Source organism: Rutidosis leptorrhynchoides, chromosome 11 (genome assembly GCF_046630445.1).
Source record: "Rutidosis leptorrhynchoides isolate AG116_Rl617_1_P2 chromosome 11, CSIRO_AGI_Rlap_v1, whole genome shotgun sequence".
NCBI lineage: Eukaryota > Viridiplantae > Streptophyta > Magnoliopsida > Asterales > Asteraceae > Rutidosis > Rutidosis leptorrhynchoides.
In genome coordinates, this window is record NC_092343.1 from 293,776,807 (window position 1) to 293,792,888 (window position 16,082).

General features: G+C 37.3%; 1 pseudogene; it reads left to right on the forward strand.

Moving 5' to 3' along the window:
* The window catches only part of LOC139875582 (probable acyl-activating enzyme 16, chloroplastic), an 88,178-nt pseudogene extending 72,591 nt beyond the window's left edge, over positions 1 to 15,587 (forward strand).
* The last annotated feature ends 495 nt before the right edge of the window (positions 15,588 to 16,082 follow it).

Here is a 16,082-nt window from a genome sequence, read left to right on the forward strand (position 1 = left end):
CATACGGCATAGATGAAAGTTTAGTGAAACATATGAAGTTAAACATTTTTGTTACAACAAAATCATTTAATGACCATTTTTCCAAAAATACTTATACTTTGAAAAACCAAGTTTTACCTTGTTAAATTAACATATAAATAAGTTATGTTACATGTCTTGAAGTATTTTAAAAGTTAAGTTAGAAGGATCTATTTAGTTTGCAAACAAGTTTGAAAACATTCAAACTATGTTCTTGTTGTTAAACTTTTGTACCACAAAATAAGATAGCTATATATATGAATTGAATAAGGTTATGAACATAGATTCTACCTCAAGTTCCTTGGATAAGTTTGCTGTAAAAGAGGAGTAAGAAGCTAGAATCAAAAGGGTGATAGAAGTGGATGAAAGATTGGAAGTAAGTTGGTGTTCTTGGAAGGTTTTCTTGAAGTGTTTTTGTAAGAGTTTTCTTATGGTGTTTTAGTATGGTTTTTATGGCTAGATCTTCTTGGTTATTTGCTGGATTGTTATGGAGTTTAGAGAGTAAGAAAGATTGTGTGTTTTTGATAAGAAAATGGTAGTAAAAATGGATCAAAATGAGCATGTATATATACACCAAAAAAAACGTGTAACATGGTGTATATGGACAAAATTTCAAGTGATAATTTTATGTATCTAGTCCTAATTGCTTCCAAGTTCAATTACCTAGCCCTCATGGCATGAATAATGGCTGGTTAGGTGGTGATTTTGATGTGTATTTACTATTAGTAAATACGTATAGGAGCTTGGTATGATACGAGTACAAATACTCTAGGTATACGTATAGAAATTTTGTGAAAAATGGAATGAGGATTCAAATATAGCTATCTTTTGTGAATACACTTATATGGTTTTATGTATTTAAGTCTTTAAAAGTGATTAAATACATTACTTATACAATATATGTATAAACATTATATGTCTTAAGTATTTATGTCAAATAACGTTACGTATAGTTATCGTTTTGAAAACTTAAGTTAGTAGTTTCAAAATACACATATAACTTGTTGTTATTAATACAAAATGAGATATTAAAACATTTATTAATCATGTTAAATATGTATATATACATTTATATACACAAACGTATAATTATCATATATTGTATAGTTCGTGATATCATCGGTCAAACTAGACGGTCAAACGTTGTGTAAAACTCTTTTCGGAAACATAAGTCTCAACAATTTGGATTGCTTATCAAGTTGGTAATGTTTAATTTATGTAAATATCAATCTTATAAGTATAGAACGATCGAAAAAGTGCGGGTCGTTACATTACCTCCCCGTTAAATAAATTTCGTCCCGAAATTTTAAAATTGTACCTATTTTGCGTCATCGAGAAACAAGTGTGGATACTTTTGCTTCATCTGATCCTCTCGTTCCCAAGTAAACTCGGGACCTCTTCTAGCATTCCAACGAACCTTAACAATCGGTATATTGCTCTGTTTGAGCTGTTTAACTTCACGGTCCATGATTTCAATTGGTTCTTCGACGAATTGTAGTTTCTCGTTGACATGGATTTCTTCAAGAGGAATGGTGAGGTCTTCCTTTGCAAGACACTTCTTAAGGTTTGAGACGTGAAAGGTATTATGTACTCCGGCGAGTTGTTGCGGTAACTCGAGTCGATAAGCTACCGGTCCAATGCGTTCGATGATCTTAAACGGGCCTACGTACCTTGGGTTCAGTTTACCCCTTTTTCCAAAACGTATCACACCTTTCCAAGGTGACACCTTTAGCATAACCATGTCCCCGACCTGAAACTCTAATGGTTTCCTTCGGACATCGGCGTAGCTCTTTTGGCGACTGCGGGCTGTTTTTAATCTCTCCTTGATTTGCACTATCTTCTCAGTCGTTTCATGTATGATCTCGGGACCAGTTAATTGTCGATCTCCTACTTCATTCCAACAGATAGGAGATCTACACTTCCTTCCATACAATGCTTCGAATGGCGCAGCTCCAATGCTCGCATGATAACTATTATTATACGAGAATTCTGCTAACGGTAGATATTTATCCCATCCGTTTCCAAAATCGATCACACATGCCCTGAGCATGTCTTCAAGAGTCTGAATTGTTCTTTCACTCTGCCCGTCGGTCTGCGGATGATATGCGGTACTCATATCCAAACGAGTTCCTAGTGCCTCCTGTAGTGATTGCCAAAACTTTGAGGTAAATCTACTATCACGATCGGATATAATGGAAATAGGTATTCCATGCCTTGAAACAACTTCCTTTATATACAATCGTAATAGTTTCTCCATTCTATCTGTTTCCTTTATAGGCAAGAAATGTGCAAACTTGGTGAGACGATCAACAATCACCCAAATGGTGTCGTATCCCCAGGCAGTCTTTGGTAACTTTGTGATGAAATCCATGGTAATACCATCCCATTTCCATTCTGGGATTTCTGGTTGTTGAAGTAACCCTGACGGCTTTTGATGTTCTGCTTTGACTTTAGAACAAGTTAAACACTCCCCAACATATGTTGCAACGTCGGTCTTTAAATTAGGCCACCAATAACGTGTCTTAAGATCTTGATACATCTTTCCAACTCCAGGATGTATCGAGTATCTTGTCTTATGTGCCTCGTTCAATATCAACTTCCTTAATCCACCCAACTTCGGTACCCAAATACGATTTGCAAAATACCGAATTCCATCTTCCCGTACAACAAGTTGTTTCTCGTACTTTTTCATTATTTCATTCTTTATGTTTTCTTCATTGAGTGCTTCTCGTTGAACTTCTTTGATTTGTGAGTTGAGATTCATACGAATTTTTATGTTCATTGCTCGAACTCGAATTGGTTCTCGTTCTTTTCTGCTTAAAGCATCAGCCACCACATTCGCCTTCCCGGGATGATAACGAATTTCACAATCATAGTCGTTTATTAATTCGACCCACCTACGTTGCCTCATGTTCAATTGTTTCTGATCAAAAATATGTTGAAGGCTTTTATGATCAGTAAACACAGTGAATTTAACCCCATACAAGTAGTGTCTCCACATCTTCAATGCAAACACGACTGCTCCCAATTCTAGATCATGCGTCGTATAATTTCGCTCGTAAATCTTCAATTGTCGGGATGCAAATGCAATAACTTTCTTCCGTTGCATAAGAACACAACCAAAACCTTGTCGCGAAGCGTCACAATATATTTCAAAATCATCGTTCCCTTCTGGTAACGATAAAATAGGCGCCGTAGTTAACTTCTTCTTCAGTATTTGAAATGCGTTCTCCTGCTCCGAGGTCCATTCGTATTTCTTCCCTTTTTGCGTTAATACTGTCAACGGCTTAGCTATTCGGGAAAAATCTTGAATAAACCTTCTATAATAACCGGCTAAACCCAAAAATTGGCGTATCTGTGTTGGTGTCTTAGGAGTCTCCCATTTTTCAATAGCTTCAGTTTTTGCTGGATCAACCTGAATTCCTTCGCTATTAACAACGTGACCAAGAAATTGCACTTCTTTCAACCAGAAAGCACACTTAGAAAATTTAGCATAAAGTTGTTCTTTTCTCAACAACTCCAGTATCAACCTTAAATGCTCTTCATGCTCTTGCTCACTCTTGGAATAGATAAGAATATCATCAATGAAAACGATAACAAACTTATCTAAATACGGACTACAAACTCGATTCATGAGGTCCATGAATACAGCTGGCGCATTCGTCAATCCAAACGGCATAACCAAAAATTCGTAATGACCATAACGTGTCCGAAAAGCAGTTTTCGGAATATCCTCTTCTTTGACGCGTAGTTGATGATAGCCCGATCTTAAGTCGATTTTCGAATAAACACATGATCCTTGCAATTGATCAAATAAGTCATCAATTCTCGGTAGTGGATACCGATTCTTGATAGTTAACTTATTTAATTCACGATAGTCTATACACATCCTAAAAGATCCATCTTTCTTCTTAACAAACAAAATTGGAGCTCCCCACGGTGAAGTACTCGGTCGTATGAATCCACGGTCCAGTAATTCTTTTAACTGACTTTGAAGTTCTTTTAACTCGGACGGTGCAAGTCTATATGGAGCACGAGCCACTGGTGCAGCTCCTGGTACTAAATCTATTTGAAATTCTACCGATCTAAATGGAGGTAATCCCGGCAATTCTTCCGGAAAAACTTCAGGAAAATCTCTTGCCACAGGCACGTCGTTGATGCACTTTTCTTTCTTTTCGACTTTATTAACATGTGCTAAAATAGCGTAACATCCCTTTTCTAAACACTTCTTGGCTTTCAAACAGCTAATGAGTTTTAGCTTTGAATTACCCTTCTCTCCATAAATCATCACCGGTATTTTATCCTTACCAGGAATACGAATTGCCTTCTTAGCACAAACAACTTCCGCTCCTATTTTGGACATCCAGTCCATGCCGACTATTACATCAAAACCTCCTAATTCTACGGGTATTAAGTCGATTTTAAACGTTTCTCCGGCTAGATTTATTTCACAACCACGACAAATTTTATCGGCTTTAATTAGTTTACCATTAGCTAACTCAATCAAGTACTTAGCATCTAGAGGTAATGATGAACAATTCAATTTAGTGTAAAAATTTCTACACACATAACTTCTATCGGCGCCAGTATCAAATAAAATAGATGCTGATAAGTTATTAATGGTAAACGTACCCGTAACAAGCTCCGGGTCTTCTCGTGCCTCTCTAGCATTAATAACAAACGCTCTTCCACGTGCAGGTCCGCCATTCTGATTCGGGCACTGGCTCTTATAATGACCTTGTTTTCCACACCCAAAACAAGTAATGTTAGCCAAAGCAGTTCTATTTGCGTTGGTGGCAGGAGTCTTGTTACCATTTGCATTTGTAACGAGAGCCTTACAATCTTCAGCAAGATGTCCCTGTCGATTGCATTTGGTGCACAACACACTACAGTAACCAAAGTGATGTTTGTGACAACGGTTGCATAAAGGACTTTGTCCTTTGTAACCAAAGCCTGAACCGCTACCCGCACCTTTCGGGGTTTCTGGTTTCTTAAAAGATTGCTGTTGGTAACCTCGATCATAATTTCCGTTCCACTTCCTTTTGTTACTTGATACCTTCACCTCAGTAGTGAATGCTTTCTTATCCAGAATGACCTGATCCATTAACTCGTTCGCCATGGTTATAGCTTCATGAATTGTCTTAGGTTTCGACGCCGTAACGTTTGCCTTGACCTTCTTGGGCAAACCACCTTTGTACATTTCAATCTTCCGTGCTTCGGTTGGAACCAATTCAGGACATAGTAAAACCAATTCCATGAATCGCTGATTGTAGTTGGTGATTTCAGTACCAACCACCTTCAAACTTCGTAACTCATCTTCTAACTTAATAACCTCATTCCTTGGACAATACTCGGTGATTATCATCGCTTTGAATTCTTCCCATGGAGTATCATAAGCTACATCTCCTCCTACCGCCTTCACATAATTCTTCCACCATGTGAGTGCACTATCTTGTAAAGTGCACGATGCAAACTTGGTCATGTCTTTTTCATCACAACCACTGATTTTGAACACCGTCTCCATCTTTTCTATCCATCGGGTTAAACCGATCGGTCCTTCCGTTCCACTGAATGATGAGGGCTTGCAAGCTTGAAACGTCTTGTAGGAGCATCCTACACGAGGATTTGGGTTAACTGCAGCAGCTCTTGCAGCCTCAACCCATAACATTCTGTCGTTCACTCGCTGGTTGATGAGTTCCTCGAGTTCTTGTTCCGTCATTCGATTCAATCGCGCCATTTCCTAATGAAAGAAAATAATTATTCACATGGAATATTATAGATGTAGTGTGTATTTATAGTACATTTATAGCTTGTTAATAATATGAACCAGGTATTATTATAAAAGCCTTTTCTTCTTATTAGCGTTTTATAATTATATCTAGGGTAGTACCTACCCGTTAATGTTCATACTTAATAGCTTAGTACAGAACCAATTACTACAATCTAAATAATACTTAACCATGGAAAATTATTGCATTTCATACTTCGCTATTTTACATATGCTTACATCAAACTTTAAACAAACCACACTAATAATATTATACAAAACATTATGTGATTCCATGGTTTAATACGGCAGCGCATCATTTGGTCTATTTCCCAAAACATTTATGTCCAGGGAATCCCCCAACGCGAATCCTAGCTGTCTCCCTACGTTTTGGCTGAGGTGCCGAAGAACTAGATGCGGGGATAGCACTAATAGGAATAGCGGGGATAGGGGTGGTAGTGTTGAGTGGAATTGGTGCCACTTCATTCTCATTAAACTCGGGATTTGGATTTTCTAATTCATTAGCCTTTCGTTTCTTTCCTAGTTCGAACTCGTCTTTTGTAATTTCCTGTATTTCTTCCTCGGGTTCACTTTCCTCCTCGGGTTCACTTTCCTCCTCGGGTTCACTTTCCGATATTTCTATAGTTGGTTCATCCGGAAATTGTGAGTCTTCCCCAAAAATACCACTTTCGTCATCGGATATGTTAATGACTGAAACACAATCTGAAGGTTCTGATTCGGAGTCGCTGAATGTGATAATAAGTTTCGAGCCCGACATCTATCACACAACAACTAACCCATTAGTACTTACATAATATTTACACATAAATTTTAACCAACAGTGATAAGCAATGGTTTTTTTTTTTTTTTTTTTAAAATCAGACCCGGTCAAAGTCTAGACTTTACTAATGTATTCTAACGACTTCTCGGTTAGACACACTAATGCAAACCTGGTTCGCTAAGACCAACGCTCTGATACCACATGTCATAACCCGTCCTTAACCATAAGAACGCGTTAGATAACGTATGATTTCATTGCGAGTTATTGACCTCTATATGAGACATTTTTAAAAGAAAAACTGCATATATTATACATTACAAACCACAACCATTATTTTTGTTACAAGCTTAAGACAATAAAAAGAAGATTAACGTTTAGCGATAATCTTCGACTTACAAACTTTACAAATGATGACAACAACACGGTTTCTAGCATATTTTACAATACAACATCTCGGATATGCAGTTTTATTTTTGACACAAACATGCGTACGCAAGATCCTGGTTAGATCCAACATGATGCAGCGGAAGCTTTAGAAATCACCTGAGAATAGACATGTTTTAAAAGGTCAACATAAAGTTGGTGAGATATAGGTTTAATGCCGGCAGCAATATATATATAGACCACAAGATTTCGTATATAAACAGTTTAATAAAAGTATTCTAAGTGGTTGAGCACTTGGTAACCATACTTAACATTTTCACGTCGCATATTCCCTTTAATATGAAATCTTACTACACCGTACCAAGTGTAGTCACAAAACGAAGTACTGTGCAACCGTTGAATACTGGTCGTCCAGTCCGGTTGGGGTTGTCAGGCCCGATAGATCTATCAACAGGATTCGCGTTTACAATACCGCTGTAAATATTAGTTACCAAGCTACAGGGAAGTATGCCAGTGGTACAACTCAACGTAGAACATATTTTTCAGTTACTTGTGTCCATATCGTAAAACATAAAATACATGTATTCTCATCCCGAAATATTTAGAGTTTAAAAGTGGGACTATATACTCACTCTTGTCTTGATGATATATATAATTTGACTCGGTCTTCCGGTTGATATCACGAACCTATCCATATATAATATATCAATATGTTTTCATTTTTAAAACAAACGTTATATATATATATATACTTGTTATACTTTTAATATTTTGAATATTTCCTTAGTCCGTAGTTAGCATTTCGATGTTAGTAATTCAATTTTAATGGTTCATTTTTAGATGTTTAATATACCCGCAATAAACAAAACCCCCAACGAAATAAATAAAACCCCATCGTATATGTATTGGTTGAGATTAATCTTGACCCACGGTACCGGTGTTGTCAAATGACGTATTGCGTACATAAAGTACCGGTGTTGTCAAATGACGTGTTGCGTACAAACATGGGATCTTATGATTAATCTTCTCGTGTTGCTTACGGGTGATCCTGAACCATATGAAATTGAATTATGAGTACATATATATAAAATATCATGTTATCTTATAAAGATGTGATTTTATGTAAATTTTTCCAATGAATCCCGAAGTCAATTAAGTCTTGGATAACCAATTTTGTTTCGGTCATAGTTTCTTCGTTACAAGTCCGTTTTCGTTGATTCAAATTGCCATCTTCTTGGATCGAGTTCTTCTATAAGACTATGAACTGTAAATACCTTGGTTTGTATTCAAAATCATACGGCATAGATGAAAGTTTAGTGAAACATATGAAGTTAAACATTTTTGTTACAACAAAATCATTTAATGACCATTTTTCCAAAAATACTTATACTTTGAAAAACCAAGTTTTACCTTGTTAAATTAACATATAAATAAGTTATGTTACATGTCTTGAAGTATTTTAAAAGTTAAGTTAGAAGGATCTATTTAGTTTGCAAACAAGTTTGAAAACATTCAAACTATGTTCTTGTTGTTAAACTTTTGTACCACAAAATAAGATAGCTATATATATGAATTGAATAAGGTTATGAACATAGATTCTACCTCAAGTTCCTTGGATAAGTTTGCTGTAAAAGAGGAGTAAGAAGCTAGAATCAAAAGGGTGATAGAAGTGGATGAAAGATTGGAAGTAAGTTGGTGTTCTTGGAAGGTTTTCTTGAAGTGTTTTTGTAAGAGTTTTCTTATGGTGTTTTAGTATGGTTTTTATAGCTAGATCTTCTTGGTTATTTGCTGGATTGTTATGGAGTTTAGAGAGTAAGAAAGAGTGTGTGTTTTTGATAAGAAAATGGTAGTAAAAATGGATCAAAATGAGCATGTATATATACACCAAAAAAAACGTGTAACATGGTGTATATGGACAAAATTTCAAGTGATAATTTTATGTATCTAGTCCTAATTGCTTCCAAGTTCAATTACCTAGCCCTCATGGCATGAATAATGGCTGGTTAGGTGGTGATTTTGATGTGTATTTACTATTAGTAAATACGTATAGGAGCTTGGTATGATACGAGTACAAATACTCTAGGTATACGTATAGAAATTTTGTGAAAAATGGAATGAGGATTCAAATATAGCTATCTTTTGTGAATACACTTATATGGTTTTATGTATTTAAGTCTTTAAAAGTGATTAAATACATTACTTATACAATATATGTATAAACATTATATGTCTTAAGTATTTATGTCAAATAACGTTACGTATAGTTATCGTTTTGAAAACTTAAGTTAGTAGTTTCAAAATACACATATAACTTGTTGTTATTAATACAAAATGAGATATTAAAACATTTATTAATCATGTTAAATATGTATATATACATTTATATACACAAACGTATAATTATCATATATTGTATAGTTCGTGATATCATCGGTCAAACTAGACGGTCAAACGTTGTGTAAAACTCTTTTCGGAAACATAAGTCTCAACAATTTGGATTGCTTATCAAGTTGGTAATGTTTAATTTATGTAAATATCAATCTTATAAGTATAGAACGATCGAAAAAGTGCGGGTCATTACATTAATGCAATACATATATATTTATTTTAACTTAGAAGTTATAACGTCGTTAAGCTTTATATATATATATATATATATATATATATATATATATATATATATATATATATATATATATATATATATATATATATATATATATATATATATATATATATCGTTTCGAAGTCCTTAAGTTAGTAGTCTCATTTTATGTATATAATCCATTGTTAATATGTTTAATGAGATACTTAATTATCATATATTCAAGTTAGATATAATCCATATATATCCATATATATACATAAGTATATAATTAATACAAGTTATGACGTTCGTGAATCGTCGGACAAATGGATGGTCAGTGGTTAACTGATTACATGAATATAGTTTCAAACTTTTCAAGACTCAACATTACAGATTTTGCTTATCGTGTCGGAAAGATATAAAGATTAAGGTTTAAATTTGGTCGGAAATTTCTGGGTCATTACACCTTGGAGGCTCGTCAAAAGTCAACCACCACCACACCATTCATACTCATTTCACAACCGGAGGAACCCCTTCCGAAGGTTAGTCTACAATCTTTTGCACTCAAGTCGTTTTTGGCTTGATCATTTGGCGCCATCCGTGGGACCGTTTGATCAGTACTTTCAGGCGAGATGACAGGCGATTCCAATCCATCACCAACCGTTGATGCTGGTAAGGAACCATACGATCCTCTGAAGCCCACTGATGACAGCGGTTATGAAACACCAGACGACACTATTAAGCGTACCAAGCTGCAATTCGATGACGATGACGAGGCTGATAAGCATGACGTCGAGGGGACGGAAACCCCCGAGGAAAATTTAAGCCAACTCAAACCCATCGGGGGCGAGGAAGCGATACGTTTTCTGGCAAAGGGGGGATTTGTTTTACCGTCGCTCATGTCCAAAGGCGGTGAGAGACCAACAGGTATGTCAAAAGCTAAACCGCGCTCCGTTACAAGACAGACGACGGATGCCAGCAAAGGCTCCGGTAAAACCCGAGAGGAGGCGCGAAAGGACTTAATCGAGAATTTGATATTAGCCGCTTCAGAATCCATGAGCGCACAGGTTGAGCAGCCCGGCGTGGCAGATAATATGCTGAACAATTGGTATGCTATGATGGGGGATAATGTTAAACGGACGTTTGAGGTTTCGGCGACGTCTGAGAAGTTCACTAGAGAAATAGCTACTCATCCGTTGACTGCCGTACTTACTACCCCCCTCACGCTAGGAATGTACGACGGCACGACGGATCCGGAGGATTTCCTTCAGCAATTTGAGCACGCTGTCAAGACGCAGCACTGGGATAGCTCGACGGCGTGCCATATGTTCCCGGGACAGCTTCAAGCCGTCGCGAGGGAATGGTTCGCTAAGTTACCTGCCTTGAGCATATCCAGTTACACGGATTTGAGAACAAAGTTTGTGCAACGTTTTCAGAATTTTAAACGCACCAAATTGACTCACCTTGATGCGCACAGCATCAAGATGCGGACGCGTGAGTCCCTGATGAGTTTTGTTTCTCGCTTCACGGTGGAATGCCAAAAGATACCAGACCTTCCCGAGACGCAGCAAATCTCAGCGTTCATCATGGGCATCTGTCAAATCCGTTACATGCCGTTGGTAAAATCCATGCGGCGCAAACTGCCCCGGACATTTGTTGAAGCCGTGAAAATGGTAAAGGACTATGTGCGTTTCGAAGAATTTGTAGATACTGCCGTCGGTGACCGAGGCGCACCGGACCGGCATGACAAAGATGATAAGGGAAACAGCAGAGGCAATACAGGCAACAAGTACAAAGGAAGTGGTAGTGGTAGCAGCAAGGGTTACGGACGTTCCAGCTACAAGACTGACCACCGTAACAACTACCGCCCGTACGAACGGTATGTTCCAAAGAGGTTGTCTGCGGAAGAGGAAAGTTTGATAAAATCATTATCGAAAACACCTAAAGAAATTTTGACAACGGAAGAGATAAGCAAAGACTTTCCGCCACCAAAACCGATGCAGCCACGCTTCGCCGTGAATGAAAGTAAGTGGTGCATTTTTCATGAGGACAAGGGGCATGGCGTAGATGACTGCAGGGAACTTAAAAAAGTAATAATCGAACGATTAAAGCTTGGAGAATTCGATCATTTGAAGCCGTCACGCGTCAAAACACCCGGGGCGAAGAAATTCTCCTGGCAGAGAGGCAAAGAAAAAGCCCCTGAAAAGCACATCCACATGATACAAATGTGGCACGCCGGTCACGTAAGGAAGACGGAAGTCTTGGAAGAATGGGAATGCGCCCCCATCACGTTTCCTGCTTTTTGGAAAGTCTGTCCTACCGACTTGCCCGTGACGATAACTGCCACGGTAGGACGATGCAGGGTGTCTTGGATTTATGTTGATACAGGGAGCGCCGTTGATGTTTTGTACGAACATTGCTTCTTACAGTTTCCACAGGACGTGCAGGATAAGTTAAAACCACCACTTCATCCCGTCGCGGGATTCACTGGCGAAACCACTTGGCCTCTGGGCCGAGTAAGCATTTACGTCACGTTAGAGGAAAATGAGAAGCGTCGAACGGTTGCCCTGAATTTTGTGGTCGTTAGAAGCCAATCGAAGTATAACATTATCTTGGGGTAAAAAATGAAGGGGTAAAACGCTGTATTTATAGAAGAAAGCAACCGTGGGCCTAAAAGATGGGCCTTGATCTGGATCGTACACGTGTCCTGTGGATGCCTACGCACAACCGTCAGATTTGCGTCATTCCAGTTTTCACAGCTGTAAAACGCAATGAGTGCTGACGTCATCCCTAGCACACCCTACAAGGGAACACGATTTGACGTTTACGGCGTGTCAGTAATGATGGCTTTATATAGTATTTTATTTAACTTAGTTTGGTTACAATCCAGGGAGATTGGATTCCAACCAAACTGGGGGGACTTAATGACGTACGTCCCGCCATGCCCGTCACGTGAGACGCATGGCGTATTTATCAGCTGGACGTCTAGCTTTAGCTCGTGGAATTGCAACCAAGTCAACGCTACAATATTCATGATTAATCCTACGCTACGCCACCCGTAGCGTACCGGATGAAAGATGACTTGGTCCACACAGTTGTTGGTCCGTCCGACAAATCAGGAGAACGTGGAGCAGTTAGTGGGCATGATTAGAGGATTCCAGGAGTGGTAATCGTGGGTTAGTGGAGTAATGGTGGTTACCTAGTATAACCGCCATTTTATGCCTATAAATGCCACTCATAACCACACTTTAAACATTCATTCAACATTTCACTTACCACTTTGCTGATCACTCTAATTAGCTCACCTTGGAGGCTCGGCAAAAGTCAACCACCACCACACCATTCATACTCATTTCACAACCGGAGGAACCCCTTCCGAAGGTTAGTCTACAATCTTTTGCACTCAAGTCGTTTTTGGCTTGATCAACTACCAAATAATTATTAATTATTTAATTATAAGAATAAAAACATAACGATTAATATATTAAAATAATTAATAAGAACCGATTATTCCCAACAGGGTCGGTTGGGGTTTGCATTCAACTCATATGGGTCAAACCATTAAAATAATATTGTAATGTAGCAAGAAAAACGGGAAAAAGGTCTGACGGAAATGTATTTTTTTGAATCATAGAACTCTTTACTGTTTGTGCTTTAAGATGTTTTGTTTGAAGATTTGCGCATTATATCTGTAAAGAAGATGTGGTCTAAAGGTCTGTATGCTGAGTAATGGAGACTATTTGTTTTTATGTCTGCAAAATAACTTAGTCATGTTTGCACCACTTGGAAGCATATTTCTAAGTCTGCGAGTTTGCAGACAGAATAAGACATTATTTTATCTTATGTCTTCAAAAAACAAATATTTTGCAGTAAAAACGTCTGTGGGCGCGCAGACATAAGACATAATAAGATCTACAGAGTGAAAAACAAACTATTTGGGGTCAACCCACCAGACGTGTATGTAATCATCTGTTTTGATCCGTTCACATATGGCTAATAGGGAAGAATGTTGAACCAGAAGTACTAGAAGAAGCTGCTATGAGAAGTAGTTTGATTGAACAAATAGTTGTTATCGGCCAGGTAACACATATATTTATTTCTACATCTCTGTCCATTTTCAGATCTTATTATCTTCTTTTTTTTCATCCCGTTGTAATACTTTATTTTCGTTTCTCATGCTACACTGGCCATTAGGATCAACGTCGTCTTGGAGCTATCGTAGTTCCAAATAAAGAAGAAATTCTATTTTCATTAAAAACTTCGTCTACGTCAGATTCTAGTGCCACTGGACTAAGCAAGGAGAAAATAGCTCACTTGATTTCACAAGAACTTCAAAAATGGTAAAGCAGCGTTCGGTTTTCAATATTTCAGTAGTACTCGGTTTTAAACAGATTAACCCGAAAACCGAACCGAATGAAAACCGAGTAAACCAAACCGATTTGAGTTTGGTTTCGGTTCGATTTTCAAATTTGAATTCAGTTTTCTGTTCGATTTTCGGTTTAACTGAAAACCGAATTCAAAGCTGAAATTGTTAAACAATTGAACCCGTGAATATAATTGTATTATTGATGCGGTATTTATAGCGATACAGTGAGCCCTAATTAACCCTAATGGACCCAAGTCTACATATTGAACAGCAGTCCGAACGGCGAAATCGCGAAAGTTCGGACTGGAAAGAACACAATAAACAAAAAAAAAGAATAAATAAAAACACGATTCTCTCTAACTCTTCGTATCGAATTGATTGATATCGTTGATTGGTTGCATTGCTTGATTGCGTTTCCTTTTCCGTAACGTTTTTTTTTTACGTCGTGGCTTGCTTGCCTAAGGATTGAGCAGAACTTGGGCTTTGAACTTTACCGCCGATACAATCTTCTTCAACGCTACAAAACAAGAGAGTTTTTTTTTTCTTTTTTATTATTCCTCTTTTTTTTGGGGTTTGGAACCTAGTCAAGCTAGGCGGCTACGCCCCACGCCGATTATTGATAGCTTTAGGTGGATATATAAAAGAAAATAAAACAAAAATTATGGTGTGTTCTATTTTGCAAGTGAACAGATGGCTCGAATCTGTGGGGTTTTATTTTTATTTTTAAAGAATGAAATAAGAGGAAGGATGAAGGAAAAAAAAAATGACGGCCATCTTTTGGGTGAAGGATAACATATGGGTTAGATAACATATGATGTAGGCTGTGATGATATACGTGTACTCATTGTTTTAAAGACACGTTTGAATAGAACACAATTGAGTGATCAAATGTAGACAACGGCGGACGGGAATAGGGAAAATACACAATCGGGAAAATAAAAAATGAAAGAAGAGAACAATGAAAGACGGCGGCAGTAGGGAGTTTGACGGGGCGGCACTACAGAGACGACGGTTGTGGCGGCCGACTAGACCTTGGGATCAAACCCGGTCTAATACCATGTTAAACAATTGAACCCGTGAATATAATTGTATTATTGATGCGGTATTTATAGCGATACAATGAGCCCTATTTAACCCTAATGGACCCAAGTCTGCATATTGGACTTGGCTTTACTAATATGTCTAACAGAAATATCCTAATAATGTATTAAATTATTAATATACATTTTACGAAAAATCAGTTTTAAAATCAAATTTCGAGCTCTTGCTTCATGCTTTTAACTTAATTTTTTCTTGATACAGGACTTCAGATTGCACTTTTCAGATTGGACCCATTCTTGTCGTTGAAGAACCTTTTACGGTAAATGCAGCATTTATACTCTATATTTATTTATGCATTAAGATTTCACTCTAGGCAACTTGATACCTGTTTGACCCACTAGATAAAACAGCTTGAATCAACATTGATTCACACATAAATAGGTAGAGTTTGCAAAGAGACTGACTATATTTTGTAACGTTTACGATTGTCTTAACGATACTACAAACACATTTTGTACAATTTGTCGATGACGGACCTTATGAATTACAGATTGATAATGGTTTGATGAGCGCAACTTTGAAGATTCGAAGGAACCAAGTTGTGGAACTATATAAAGAGCAGATTCATAATTTATACAAGTAATCTTGTAAATTTGGACTTCTGTATATAAATAATCTAAGAAGATTCATGTATCTGGTTGCTAATAATGTATCTTGTGTTCCTGCATTTCATATATATGTTACCATCCCACATTGGCTAGATATAAATGTAGTTAGTGCCTTACAAGTAGCATAACTTTGAAAGTCAGTCTACTAAATAATGTCTTTGTATTAAATGGAAAATCAGTGGATAAAAAACTTTATCATGGTATAATAGGTTCGCTTATGTATCTAACCACTAGTTGTTCAAATATTTTGTTTTCTACTTGTCTAAGCATATCCAATGGAATCACCAAGCATATCCAATGGAATCACATCTTCAAGCGGTAAAAAGAATCTTATGATAGCTTAAGGGCATGGGTACCTTAAGAATCTAGTAACCTCGAGGTACAAGATTTGATTTGGTTGCTTACTCAGATGCTCTGCTTATATTGGCTGCAAACTTGATCAGAAATGCACATATTGACACATCCAGTTT